The following is a 14,309-nucleotide window of genomic DNA, read 5'->3' on the forward strand; positions in this document are numbered from 1 at the left end:
CCATCATAAATGTCCTCATAGACTCCATCACCGACATTTCTTGTAAAGCGTTCTTGTAATGATTCATAAAATCCCTCTTGTGAAAATAGATTAGACAGCTGATTAATCACTGGTATCTCTAAAAAGTAGTTACTTTCTTTCTTAACTGGTGCACGACAAAATTCATTAGGACAGATTTCTTGATTTTCAATGGCTCCTAAGCATTGTTGACAATAATGGTGATGAACAAGAGGATTTCTAAGTTTTCTGAAAAACTGCTTGTATGCATGCAGACTAGTACATAAAATGTGCTCTGATGGTAATACAAGTGAAATGATGCTCAAAAGTTGATGAATTCCATCTCCTGTAATGTTGTGTTTTGTGCAGAACACTGCAAGTAGTAACATAAATGTTCCAATTGAAATTGATGCTCCTGGAAAAACTGGTTGGTGGTCTTGGTCCTCTGAATCATCTAAGTCATCTCCCTCTGTTACGTCATCAAATTCACACCTTTCCTCGTCTGAAAGTTCATCCATGCTGTCCTCTTCTTCATCAGAAACATCGTCATATGATACAACCAACTCCTCTGTGTTAGCAGGATTTTGTGATAGGAAACTTCTGTAATCGATCGAGGGATCTGTCTGATCCTCTTCACACTTGGGTTTCTAGATGAAATTTTTATGTAAAATGAATTAAAATTTATTCATATTTATAGTCTTAATAATTCATTTACAGGTATTCATAGATTATTTCTTGCACGACCGTTAAGTTAATCTATAGCAACGTATAGTTCTATAAATTTTGTTTAACTTACGTCGTTTTGAAAAGCCACATCTTCGCATTCGTCGTTTAAATCTACAGCTGATTCTGTCACCTCCGGTTCGTTTTCCTGCAAAGTGTTGTCATATAAAGAATTTGATGATTCTCGATCCCGATAAAAAAATATTCGATCCCGATATAAAGATAGTGCCATTTATAAATAAATAAATATTTATGTATCCGGTATAATTCAAGATAACCGATCTTCAGGAAATTGAATTCAATAGTAGACTTACTGAGATGTTTTGTTTCTTTCTGCTATTATTTGATGCCGCTTCAACACACACCAATGCCTCCTCATTACAAAGATCAGTATATTCCGTAGTCTGTACATGTACGTCATCTAAATTCAATTCATCATCTGAACCATCAACTTCGCAATCTTTAGCTAAAATTTCTTTTTCTAACGCACGTTTCCCATAAGGACCTTTCTTGGTTTTTCTCGGGGGTTCCATCGTTACAATAGTGATGCTGTACGCTTGTGAACGGTGTCACACCGGTCAAACAATCAAAGTGTGTTACTCTGTTATAACTATCGCATTTACAACAGTGAGGCCCGTCATAAGGTGATATTTCCAAAAAAAACTTTTGTATACGTACAGACTTTTAAAAATCTTATTTGTTTTACATTGAATTCGAGAACAATAAACATAAAAAAATATTTAAAAGAGAAAAATAATCTCTTTAAAAGGGTTACACTTTCAAAATGTGTTAAAGCCCCTTATGACTTTGGAGGGGATTGCTGAAACTTGATAACCCACACTATCCATCTGAAGCCCGCCTGTGTCAATTCAAATTTATCTGGCACAGAGAGAAAGTATCGCTGAAGTTTTAAGATCATATAGGCTGTTTATACTGGATTAATTCGAAAGATGTTTGCGTGCATCTATTTTGTTGAGGATGCGAGTTTGACAGTTGTTGGAAAAAACGACAAAAACTTGACAATAGAGACAGAATTTGCGGAGAGAGAGTCTGTATCGATGAAGTGGGGAAAACAGACATACCATGGTGTCATAATCAAAATCAACGGTAAGCTTGAAATTTTAAGCATTTCTTAAAATCATCATTTTAAAACCATTCAGTATTCATTTGGAAGCATCATTAAACTTCTATGTCATGCCATCAGTGGTCATGAGAATTACATACGTATATAGCAGGGTATTTTATACATCTAACCTTGGCGCACTAATGGCGGTATAATTTTGCTTCGATTTCAGCTTTTCGTGAAGTCTTCGTGTATGACAGTGAAAAAATGTATTTTAAAAATTTATTCCAATTATTTATATTTTAACATTCGGATACTTTGTGTAATGTCCCTTCCTTTTTTTTCTCTCGGACGGATGTACATGATTTAGGTGATAATGGTGATGGTCTCTTGATCCGCTCCCATATGATCATGCCCACGTACACGTATTTACTAATGTTAAACGTAATTATAGGTTATAGACTTTGTATGGGAAAATATGACGACCGAGTTTTTTGGCGCGTACACGGACCGAACTTGCGAGGTCCGTCCGCGACAAAAAACGAGGTCGTCATATTTTCCCATACAAAGTCTATAACCTTTTTATTATATACTGTCATAATTTTGGAGTTTCACTAATTCCGTTTATTTGTTTATCTTGTATGCATGCTCAGCATTTATTGCTCTATATTGTTATAACAATGGGTAACAGGATATGTCTGTCAGCGTCCTACACTAGTGGTCGCCGATGTTCTCATGGGAATATAAGGGTTCATTGTTTATATTCCTGATTAAGGTTAGCCATTATCGGTGCTTTATGGTTTTGGCTGGGAACCTTGAAGTTTGAGGGGCCGGGATGTTTCCGGGCATATATCGTGTGATATATGTCCGCAAGCTTTTAAAGAAAATAGAGGAGATGAAATTGAAAGTATATAATAAACACTATTATTTAAACTGGTAGAGTAATATTAAAGTTAAAAGTATACAATGTTGGATTAAGAGCTTTAACTGATACTTGGATGCATACTTCAAAATTGTGAATGATGTAGGAGAAGTTTGAAGTTAACTTGATCGGGCTCAAGATTACACATACACGTAATCCGAGTAATCGATGCTAATGGCAGAAGCTTAACTGTGAAAAACGAGAATCTTCATAGTTTTTTTTAATCACTGATGACAGGCACTTATATCTCTCGACTGCCTGTGGAGAAAGTTAAGGTTAACACACAGATATTAGAAACCGTCATCAGTAAATCAATAGGGGGTGCATCTGTAGCAACACTAATACACGTATCAACACTTCGCCGCGAGTTACGTCCCTTTGCGGGGTCAGCCAAATGTCAATCGGTGAAAAACCAAGTTTTCCTTCTTTACCTTACCAAATGTAAGATGTTATTACTTGGAATTTTAGCCAATTACCATGTTTTCATACAAGTTAATGGGTTGCCCCAATCTGGGGCATATTGTAGTTAACTGCAATTGATGGAAAAATAACAGATGTCAAAGCTACAGATAGGAAAATTACAAAGGCCAACGTAGGGAAATACGATTTTTATCCGAGAGATGGCGGACAAGGGACGTAACTTTCGCGAAGTGTTGATACGTGTATTTGGGTAAAAAGCATCAGTACAAGGGCTCCACAAAATTACGTAAGAAAACATCATAATCATTAGTAACAACAAAGGGGAGGGGGTGGGGGGCTTTTATAACATTTTAATCATTTAGGCCTATTATTATTTTTACATTTTGAACGAAATAAAAACAAAACAACATTGAACATATTTAAGGTAAGCAAAAATTCGGGTGCAGAATTAAAATATATATATATATATATATATATATATATATAAAGTGACCCGGAACAGATATGATGATATTTTACTGTATTTCCAAAACATAATGACAGTCTAAAGTTGAACATTTTGGACAACATATACCTTTGAATTGATCATTGAAGAATAGAATTTTAATCATCAGGAACAGGCACATAACATCTGTTTTGAAAGTAGTGGAAGGGGCGATTTACAACTTACCTGAAAATCTTTGACAAGCAAAAAAAAAAAACAATAAATAAATAAATAAATATATATATATATATATATATATATATATATATATATATATATAAATAAGGAAAATTCCAAAGGTCAAAAATCCTATTTCGTTGGGGGGGGGGCTTTTGTAAACAGTTTTTCTTCACATTAACATGACCCCTTTCAATACACAGGGGGGGGGAGGCTTTCAATGAATATTTTTATAGTAAATTAACAGTAAAACTTTATGTTTAAAAAAAAAGAGGGGTGGACAGCCCCCCCCCCCCCCCCAAGCCTGAGGAATTTATAAATAAATTCAAATACGTGCAATTTGATAAAATACTGGAAAATATGCTACATGAATCTGCCTTTCTAGCGAAAAATTTTTGTGATGTATTTATTCATATTTTATTTTTCTGTACTAATGTAGACAATGAGGAAGAACTTACAAGATTTGCCAATCAGGCTTACAGCAAATTATTGAAAAACTTGGAGGAGAAACCGAATGATGTTCCTGAGGGGCTGTTCAATTTCAACTTGGACACAGAAAAAGCAAAAGGGAAGAGAACCAGAGTCCCAACGGACAAAATAAAAGAAAGTAAGGAACAAGATGAAGAGTTGAGTCCTAAAAAGAAGAAGAAAAACACTGAGAATACGAAAGAGAAGAAACAGGAGCTAAGTCCCAAGAAAAAGAAAATACAAAGTCAGAAAACTCCTGCCAAAGAAAGGTCAGAGAAAAAGAAGATGGAGGAGGCAGCAGCTCAAAAGTCAGCTGTGTATCTGTCAGATGTGCTGACTCAGTTTATTGATACCACTGAAACAACAAGGCCCAAGTCTCCAACTGACTTAGTAGTATCAGCCGGTACAGGGAATGAGGAGCTACAGGACCTACAAAATCAGACCTCTAGTCAATCATTGCAATGTTCCACTCAGCCACTTTTACCCACAGTGCAACCATTGATACCCTCAACACAACAACTGATACCCTCCACAAAGCCACACTTGCAATCCTTCACACAACCACTGCTACATTCCACTCCACCACCTCTGCTCTCCACACAGCCTCTTCCGTTCTCCGCTCAATCATCGACGTCACTACCTCAACTTCAGCCAGTGTCTCTCACAACCACCCTCAGCACTTCCCTATTGGAAACTTGGAGTTTGTGCAGACAAAGCACGGGGACCAGCATTGAGGAGAACAGCAAAGGAATTCCAGGTATTAAAAGAACAAGGGACGTTATTGGCCAAAATTGGCCGCGCCTCAAAAACCGATCATATTTTGCAGGTAGAAAGGTGAAACATTTCTCGTTTCATTCATATATAACATGTACCATTTACTTGTGGCTGATATTGAGAAAATAACGTTACAATATTGCATTGTTAACTCTGACGCTATCTTCCGACGGTCGCTTTTTCGGAACGACGTCATCGACCTTATAGGATTTACAGTCCCCTGATTCTTCTAGAATATTTTTCTAAAAGTTACAATTTTAACTTTTTATATAAAAATACTCATTGAGATCAAAGACTATTGAAAACTGGCATGCTATGGAAAATACATTATTCATTTACATGTTACTTTATCGTGGTCATAGACATTTTGCGGAAGAATTTTGTGTTAATTAGAGTGAGGAAAATAATGCGTGTATTTGTCAAACATTGTTGAGTAGAACGCAATCATATTTTCGAAGGTGCTGTTCAATGTCCTCCTATTCAAATGAAATATGGAGAATAAAATGGCTCTTGAATTTTTTTTCTTGGTTGTGTTTTTTTTTTTTGGGGGGGGGGGTCATAAATACCAAGACTTCGATTAAAAACGTCGATTGCGTCGGATAAAATTATTTGTTATGACATGTACACCAAGGACTATATAACAGGTATGCTTACATGTGTATGCAATGTACATGTTACAGTACATACGAATAAAATATGTCTGCCTGCTGTGGGTATAAATTACAAAATATATTGAATAAAGTGTGGTAAATGTACATGTACTAAACGATACATATTTATGTTGCATGAATGGGATATCATTTTCTTGGGTACAGCAAAACACGTCAAGTAATATGCATGTAACTTCAGATGGTATATTTCATATAGCAAATGTATTTAAAAACCTCACAAAAATGCGTCCGTGTTTATATCTTTACATTCCCCTAAATGGTCAACAAAGAGTAGATCTCTCTCTCTCTCTCTCTCTCTCTCTCTCTCTGTCTCTCTCTCTCTCTCTCTCTCTCTCTCTCTCTCTCTCGTTTTTGATTCAAAACTCAGTCCAATAGTTTTTTTTTATTTGCTAATTAACTACCAACTTATCATTCGACCCCTCCCCCGATAAATGATGCTACGCGTCTATTTCCAAAAGACAGTATATGTAACTACAGCAGACCTTTTTAAAAAATGAATTTAATAAAAATCATGCATGTAGTTTTTCAATGTGCGGGCCAGGCCTATCCAGAACACATTGGAGAGAGAGAGAGAGAGAGAGAGAGAGAGAGAGAGAGAGAGAGAGAGAGAGAGGGTTATACTCCAGTTTTCCTAATCATGGAAAGGGTTATACGTCAATATTAATATAAACTTTTAGTAACAATCATCACAACACATATATTATACATGTGTATATGTGTACCTGTAAATGTGCATCTATTATATATATATTCGACCCCGGGCTGGGGCGAAAATTTTCAGTACCTAGTTGTGATTATTTAGTGCTTTATATATATATATATATATATATATATATATATATATATATATATACATGTATGTATATATATACATGTATATATATATATATATATATATATATATATATATATATATATATACATGATCCCGTGGGGATCCGGGTTTGAGTAGGTCCTCAGTACCCCTTGCTTGTCGTAAGAGGCGACTAAATGGGACGGTCTTCGGATGAGACTGCAAAAACTGAGGTCCCGTGTCACAACAGGTGTGGCACGATAAAGATCCCTCCATGCTCAATGGCCATAAGCGCCGAGCATAGGCCTAAATTGTGCAGCCCTTCACCGGCAGTAGTGAGGTATCCATGAGTGAAATATTCTCAAGAGGGGCGTTAAACAATATTCAATCAATCAATCATATGCGATATAGAAAAAAATCTGCCACAACAATGATCGAAGTTTCAAATTGATCACAGGTTTTCGACGTTTTAAAGAAACCACATCTCGTTGGAAGATATAAATAATGATTTGCTGTTATTTTATTTTAATCTAAACCGTTTTAAGAACCTTTGGAATCAATATCTAATTACTACTGTAGAAATATTTAATTTCAACATGCATCATATATACATACATGCATGTACGTTAACATTGATGTTTATTAACACAAGAAAAGAAAAAACCCGCATAAACACGTCAATATTATTAGCAATAAGTTTAATGCATTATATTTGATATATTTGTATTAAAGATAGATTAAAATTTAGCGAAAAAAAGTAATAGACATCCCAACTATCTAGCTCTTGAGATATAACGTATCAGTACCCATTTTTGCCGAAAATGAACGAATTTTGGTCCAATTTTTGTAAAAAGAAATTAAATTCGAGTTATTAAAGGTCTATGCGTGTCTTTGATTTTTTTTTAAATTCAATTTATTCTTAAATAATCTTTCTTTGAAAAGATAGGACGTCGAAACATATCCCCGTGACTTTTAAAAACGAAAGTAGAATAATTTCCATTCATCATGCGGTGGATTTTTGATCCGCCTCCGTGACTCGAAAGGCAGACATCATCTGCATTTATTAGGTGCAGATTTTTATGGCAAACTAGGGAAAGCATTAATTGTTTGACTGGACATACATGTATTTATTAAATCGCAAAGTAAGTAAAAGTTTATGAGGTTAAATGATGGAACAGTTTGCTTCAGTTCTATAGCATGCAAAATATTGACTTTGCATAACGAAAACGGCCGATTTCCGCATTCATTCTTTTTCAAAATTCATATTGTTTGCAGCCAACAACCGACACCATATTGATAATGAAAGAAGAATACCAATGGATAATTAAACATGCAAAATATAAATCTGGTTGTTGCATGCAAAAGTATTTGTTTTTGCTAAAGTTTATTCATAATTTATTTCAAATCAACAGATTCCGCTAAACAGCTCATCTTTAGCGTATATTCATGACGTCATAATAAAATATTACGTCATTTTCATGTAAGTGGGATTAGAAGAACATCCTATTTGTGTAAATAAAAAGAATAATTAAGCATAGTATGAAAGTTGAAAAAATAAAAAAAAATCTCGGCGGTATATAGCCAATAACGTCCCTTGTCCTTTATTGAAATCTCTATATCTTGATGGTTGTGTGCTATGAAGCATTTATGTAATTATGAAGATAAAACTTAGTACTGACTTTATTTGTAGTTCCATCTGCTGAAGTTTTGCATGTCTTGAGAGGGTTGCAGAGAGCTGATGTCCAGCATTTCATCACCAATGTTGTTGAACATTTTGAATCATCCAGCTGTTACCATGTTGGAAATGAATGTTTCGAGGTAGTTATGAAGTGTCACTCACATATATATACACACAAAGTATGTATACCTGAAGTACTATAAATAGATTTTATGACCATGATACAACTATAAGTATATTTTATTTACAGACTTCTAACAACAACACATGGGCACCAAATAGTGAGCCATATTGGGGTGTAAAGGAGTCTGATGAGCCTCAAGTACTCTCTCTTCCTCAAATATCCCCTTTGAGGAGGTCACCAAGAAAACGACAACGTGCCACATTGCTTCCCCTATCAGAAGACCTTCAAACACATGAGATACCTTCTCAAAAGTCTTCCTTGAGGAGGTCACCAAGAAAACATGCTACCACCACCATCCTTCTACCTGTAGATGATAACAGCATTTCATCACCTGGAGAATCTGAGGTCAGATCATAATTAAAAAATAAAAACCTCAGAATAAAGTATTTGTGTGATACACATTCAATATTTGATATATTTATTATATGTCTTTAAATTATTTATTTTCTTATTATTTAGACAAAGAAACAGGCCTCCACTAATCCTTCTCCAGAAAAACCAAGGGAGACTGACAAGGATATTTCCTCCCCTGGAAGAGCTGAGGAGGTACTATTTTTATGCCCCCAAATAAAGTATTGGGGATACATACACTGTTTGGTCTGTCAACTCAGAATAATCATAATATGAATTTAAAGGTCAAATTAGAACACCCCTCAGAAATTTTGCTTTATTTGCCATTGTTCGGTACTTTCTGTCTTTTATTAACATACTTTGATTTTCTTAAGATAATAAAGTTCTACCCATATTATAGAAAAGTGAACAATCAAATTTATTTGATTTTGTGTTGTTTTTAACACTCATAGGTCAGTACATATTCATTTTTCATTTATAGAATTGTGGAATGGTGACTTTACTCAAAACCTACCCTGAGGTTTTGATCAAATCAGAGGCCCTGCAGCATGCTGTAAGGTTAGCACGGAAATCTGGCAAACCTGGATATACTCTATGTTATAACTTGTTGCCAGGTGTTTTCAGCATTGAAGAGATCTAGGGGCCAGGGTCTTACAAAACCAAAAGAAGGAGATCTTAGGAGACCTCTCAATAAAGATAAAGTGGCTGCTGTCAAAGGTATTAGACATTACTTATTAATTTGTTCTCAGAGTAGCTAAAACTTGTAACAGTAATGCATTTAAAATTTATGAAAGGCCAAAGAAAAAAATTATGTTTCTCTTTAACATGGAAAGATACGGGGGTAGGTTAGGAAAGCTATTTGGCTTTCAATGATGGGGAATTCCCATACAATCAAATTTTGGATATAATGTTTGATCTTTATGTAATGCAATAATTTGTTTTGCTCTTTTTGATGGTGATCTCGTTAGGAAGAATGCAAGTGTGTATCTGAATATTGTTAGACCTCGACCCATTAAAGCATGACTACATTTTCCCTTCAGGTTATACCCTTCGCTGGTGTAAGAAAAATGAAAAAAAGTGATCCAAAAGACCAGGAGTTGAACAATGCCATCACAGAGCAGGTCTCTCATTGCAGAAAAAAAAACTTTAAAAGGAACAGCAAGAAAGAAAAAAATGAGATTCATAAAAATAGCTCATTGTGCGAATCAAGATAAGATTCATGTACATGTATATAAAAACGTACGCACTTATAGCAAGGTGTCTGACATGAACAATTTTAATAATCATAATTTTTATTAAATGGGATGTATTTTTTAGGAAGTATACTTGAATGATATTTGTGTCCTTCAAAGCTTTAAAATCAGCCTTTGAATGAAATTTTATGCAGATTAATATTTAAATATTAAATAAATAATGAATTTTCAATACATGCAATGTAGTTTGTATATTTGTGTATTGTACGCCTGGATGTATTTACGCCTGGTTATTTTTTACGCCTGGACATTGTACGCCAGGACAAAATCCTTTACGCCTGGTCAACTGAATAGACGTAGAATTTGCATATTACGCCTCTTTTTACGCCTGGTTTCCGTGTCATTTGACGCCTGGTTTACTTATATGGTATTGAGGCAAAATCCGCCTGGTTTTTCCAGAAAATGACGCCTGGTTTACGTGCTATTACCAGGCGTACAATTTCGTACAGGCACTGTCACCAGTTCTAGCATATTTTCACATTTTCAAAAATCAAAACAAGCTAGCAAAGAGAAGGATGTAGACAATGCATGTCCATTTCTAACATGAATACGTTTCATACATCTGCCCACCTTAACTGAATTAAAAAGAGGCCCAAGGGCCACATTGCTCACCTGAGTCATTTGGCTCATATTTAAAGATTTTTCCTTTATATTTGCATGTCAAACTTTGATCCCCTATTGTGGCCCAATCCAACCCCAGGGGGGGGGGGGGGGGGGGGGGGGGCGCATGATTTGAACAAACTTGAATCTGCATTATGTCAGGAAGCTTTCACGTAAATCTCAGCTTTTCTGGCTCAGTGGTTCTTAAGTAGAATTTTTAAAAAGTTTCTTCCTATATATTTGCATGTAAAACTTTGATCCCTTATTGTGGCCCCATCCAACCCCCGGGGGCCATGATTGGAACAAACTTGAATTTACATTATGTCAGGCAGCTTTCATGAAAATTTCAGCTTTTCTGGCTCAGTGGTTCTGGAGAAGAAATTTTTTAGAGATTTATCCTATATATTTGTATGTAAAACTTTGGTCCCCTATTGTGGTCCCATCCAACCCCTGGGGGCCATGATTTGAACAAACTTAAATCTGCACTATGTCAGGAAGCTTTCATGAAAATTTCAGCTCTTCTGGCCCCCTGGCTCTTGAGAAGATTTTTAAATGACCCCACCCTATTTTTGTGAATATCTCCCTTTTGAAATGGACATGCACGGCCCTTCATTTGCACAAACGTGAAAGCCCTTCATCCAAGGATGCTTTGTGGCAAGTTTGGTTGAAATTGGCCCAGCGGTTCTTAAGAAGATGATGAAAATGTGAAAAGTTTACGACGCCACCGACGACAGACAACGAACAAATTTTTATTAGAAAAGCTCACTGGCCTTCAGCTCAGGTGAGCTAAAAAAAAGAGTATAGATCTAGGAATTTTGGCAATATGGTCTTTTAAGATTTTGGCGATCACTCTGACATCAGATTATGAATAAACATCCTTGGTACACTTATTTACAGTCTTTCTCGCTCAGTGCAGGGTTTGACATTTACTTTTTTTAGCACTAGACCAGTCGGGCTACTTCAAATGATTTTTGCTAGACCTGACCTTACATCCACCAGCCCCGACCAACTTTCCAGAAACTGATAGTATTTCCATATTTAAATGTACTTAATTCAAATGACACTCATTTAAAGTTTGCATGAACTAAAACGTACTTAATTGTCTCAAAAAAGAGCTTTAGTCTCGTCATTCAATTTAGTGTTTTCATTTTCAAACAATTTTTCCGTTTCTTTAAATTCTACACGGTATGGAAATTCTCTAGTCCATATAAAATAAAATGACCTCAACCGTTTTTTTAATCTCTATTTCATAAGCCCTGCTTTGTTTCTTCCCAACCTTTTACTTTTTTTTCTCTTGGGACATCTTTCCTTGAGAACAAGAAGTTGTATTAGAATATAGACATTCCCGCGCATGTCAACACCGAAAAATGGCTGTTTACGACGCAATTTATTAATTTGATAAATACTTTCTTATATTTGATTCAAATAAACTGGGTTTTTTAAACAAAATGAAAATAAATTCATCTAAAACATAACTTTGCACACATTAACATTGAGTAGATGTCATAAAACATCACTTCTAACTGCGACTTATTTATTAGAACTAAAAATAGAAATTGTGTCATCATGCAGTTCAAAATTGCTCGCAAAGTCTACAGTTGTTCTTTTTTAGTTAAGAATAAAATATCTTATGATTTAAAGTAAAGTTTCTTGTTTATTTTTTCAACACGACCAGTCGGACTAGTAAATCTATTTAGTAGACTCAGTCGGTTGGACGTGCCTAAGTGTCAAACCCTGAAGTGTGTCCATTTGATATCCTGGTCTATATATCAACGTTATTATGGATGGTCAATGTAATTATCAACTTTCAGGGGTGGGGTAGGATGGGGGCAACCTCAGATTATAATATCTATTTAAAAAAAAATCATATGAATTGATTGATTACTGATTATTATCTATATTGTAAAACTTTGATAATTAAAGAAAATGATGTAAAATATAATTTTACTGATTTTTGTTAAAATTCTAATACAATTTTGTGTAGGTTTTACAATCGAAGGATTTTTGCTTAGATCCCGGAAGGGGAAATATTCATTTGTTGTCAAAGGGGGGAAGGTACCCTTTACTGGTAGTAAAAGAACTTCAATCAATAAATCCCTGTATCTATTGAATGGTCTATAGAAATATGAATTTCTTAATACATGCTGGAAAAGGCGCTATATAAAACCAATCATTATTATTATTATTATGTATCTAATATATGAAAGTAGAATTGAATCAAGACTGTTCTGGTCATTATACTCATCATAATTTTCATATATTTTCCCTGAATATGCTGTCTATTTCATGACTAAACTGTGAAAATAGTAATGATGCTGGAATGTTCATAAAAATGTTTGTTTCTTGGATCTAAATGTACTATTTTCTAACAGTGTTGAAACATTTATCACATTCAAATCAATTTTTAAGTACCAGGATAAAAAAACTAACTAGAAAATATGAGAGATCAAGTCTTTTTTAAACTTGATTTTCACACTTGACAATTAAGTTGTGTTTGAACTCAAACAATTAAATCAAAATATCCATTACCAACAAATTTAACAAATCAAACACACATCATCAGTTTATAATCATAATAATTCATGGCATTGTTAATTTTAAAAACGCAAACCATATGTTATCATTATCAAAAATTCTTTTTATTCCCTTATTTCTATTATGATTTTAATATTCATTATTTAAATGTTTTTAACTTACATTTTGATAAACTTTGGATTCCCCAGGAGAATGTTCTGATCATGATCAACACCCCTGTTTCAATAGAAAAATTGCAAAGAATGTTTTCTACTTATAATTTAGATCTTGAAACAATGCCTAACATGTTCATCACCCATTCGTGTCCGATGCCTGTTGGACTTTTTTCCTTTGTTCTCACAAGTTTTATCATTTGTGAATTTTCCTTGGAAAAAGAAAAAATCATGGAACAGGATTTCAAATTACTGCTCACCCACTCGCACTGGCGACTATACTTTGTTTGTGGGCACCCCAAATTTCCGTGGTGACCGTAATTGTCTGATCAACATTTTTTCTTTCCGACCGATCCGAGTCTTAATATTAACAAAGTTTAATTTCTGGTTGAGATTTTGTCACTTTGCAAAACATTCCTGAGGTATCAAATTCCAAAATGTAATTAAACAAACCAGAAGAAGTTGAACTATGCAAGGGTTACTTCAAGCGAAAAGAAAGTGTCTGTTTTTACCGAAGTGGAAAGAAGGGGAGACTATGGCTCGATGACGGCGAAAAGGGGATGGCATGTGCTGTGTGTATATACAAAACATGACACGAAAGGTCCAATCCAGGGCTCGAAATTAACATATGCCCGTCAGTCTATGACTGGTTAAAAGTCTGGCGGACTGACTGACATTTGTTTTAGTCAGTGCGATGGGACTGGTTCATTTTCTAAAGCATCATTTTGGAAATTATACTTATGCAATTTTATACACACAATTGGCATGTTTTGATATGTAGATATCAGACGAATCTGATTTGTAAATATAAATCCCACATTTAAGTGTTACAATATTGTCTGACTCAGAGGAATGAATATTGAGTTAAATTTCATTATAATAACATTAACGAAATATGTTTAATTATTTCTGGAACACTCTGTTGGACTGGTAAATTTTTCTGCGGACTGGTTGAAAATATACCCCATCAGTCCGGCTGGGGGTCTGGGGGCTGCCTTGAGGCCCCCGGTGGGTCAAAGGCAAAGCCCTGGTGGGGGCCCAAGGGGCGAAGCAAAACTAGTATG

General features: G+C 35.0%; 1 long non-coding RNA gene and 1 pseudogene across 1 annotated transcript; both read left to right on the forward strand.

Annotated features, from left to right (window-relative positions):
- Positions 1-4,942: 4,942 nt before the first annotated feature.
- LOC125648685 (uncharacterized) lies at positions 4,943-8,684 on the forward strand. Its single transcript, XR_008801538.1, has 3 exons — positions 4,943-5,011; positions 8,183-8,310; positions 8,421-8,684. It is a non-coding gene; the product is annotated as an uncharacterized LOC125648685 (long non-coding RNA).
- A 511-nt stretch (positions 8,685-9,195) lies between these two features.
- Positions 9,196-14,309, forward strand: part of LOC125677727 (NADH-ubiquinone oxidoreductase 75 kDa subunit, mitochondrial-like) — a 50,199-nt pseudogene continuing 45,085 nt past the window's right edge.

This window comes from Ostrea edulis, chromosome 3, assembly GCF_947568905.1.
Source record: "Ostrea edulis chromosome 3, xbOstEdul1.1, whole genome shotgun sequence".
NCBI lineage: Eukaryota > Metazoa > Mollusca > Bivalvia > Ostreida > Ostreidae > Ostrea > Ostrea edulis.